This window comes from Eumetopias jubatus, unplaced genomic scaffold (genome assembly GCF_037043125.1).
Source record: "Eumetopias jubatus isolate StellerSeaLion01/CBP00866 unplaced genomic scaffold, mEumJub1_p1.0 scaffold_15, whole genome shotgun sequence".
In the NCBI taxonomy this organism is placed as follows: domain Eukaryota; kingdom Metazoa; phylum Chordata; class Mammalia; order Carnivora; family Otariidae; genus Eumetopias; species Eumetopias jubatus.
This window is the reverse complement of record NW_028274821.1, coordinates 2,205,552-2,206,731: the sequence shown is the minus strand read 5'-3', so window position 1 is coordinate 2,206,731 and position 1,180 is coordinate 2,205,552. Positions and strand designations below refer to the sequence as shown.

Sequence of the window (1,180 nt, the reverse complement as noted above, 5' to 3'; positions counted from 1 at the left end):
GTTTTCACAAAGCTCGCATGGTTTTGTAAGAAAAGCACCAAATTTGCCACAATTTCTCCAAAGTGATTGGCAATACCAGGACGGAGTTCCAATTATGTGAAAGCAAATGTTTGTTTGTTTGTTTAAATTGTTAGCATCCAGACTATCTCTGAAATAACCATGTCAAAATACTGGAATATTTATTTTTTAGGAACTTTCCGAATGTCAGGAACACCAGGCTAAGAAGCAAGCCCAAAGGCTGGAGTAAGGACACCAGGAGCCCAAGGGGGTGTCTTGAGGGACCCCTAGTTTCCTTCTTCTGGCCACACAGTGTGTGGGTGACCTCAACCGCTGCATCCTCCTTCCCCACCGCCAGCACTACTAGTCCTCTACCAGGGCTTGAGGCAGGACTGACCATTTCTAATTGTCTCAAGTACCTTAATAATGTTATACCTGGTTTTGATAAGTTATTAAATATTTATCTAACAAGGAAGCAAAGTTAATGACTATCATATCAACTTTAGTCCCCTCTTTTTTGTTCAAGAAGAAGAAACTGGGGCCCAGAGGGCTGCAGGGGCTTCCCGACCAAGCCTCTATTCCAAGATGAAGCCCATCATGTCCTCCTCATAATTGGATTGGTGAAGACCTATTCCATTGGTCCTGGAATCACTGGTACTTTCTCTTTCTGCCTAAATCAAAGGAATCTCTTGTTAGTGCCTAGTACCTCTTGATGAGTTTATCATAACATCCTGTTTTCCTATATTTGTAAGTCCCTAAACACCACCAAAAATCCTTACTCTAAATTGGATGAGCTGTCGCATGTTGGCCTTTTGGCTAAGGTCAAATGTAGCATCTGTTCTTATTAGTTTAAATCTGATTTTTTTCTATCGCTTTATGGGGTGTGATGATGCATGCATTAAAGGAAAGATGGCGCTAAGAAGATACTTAAAATTGCATTTTGAGTTTTTAAAAAAAGATAACGTCTTTTTTTGTAATGTTCATTTCCATGTGATAAGAGTGCTGATTGCTATATGGTGGAAGAATGTTTTCTCTCTCAAATCTGCACAAGTCAGTCTTGGTGTTGTAATGACAAGTCCTTCCACTCAACTAGATGTTTCTAGGTATTTAATCATAAAGACTGTATTAGAGATTAAAACAATCACTATCGTGCCCACACTTGGGATGTTGTGATCCTACTGAT

The 1,180-nt window shown here is 39.8% G+C and overlaps 1 pseudogene; it reads left to right on the top strand.

The window, feature by feature from the left end:
• The first annotated feature begins 793 nt into the window (after nt 1-793).
• LOC114219826 (U2 spliceosomal RNA) lies at nt 794-964 on the top strand (annotated as a pseudogene).
• Nucleotides 965-1,180: the final 216 nt, after the last annotated feature.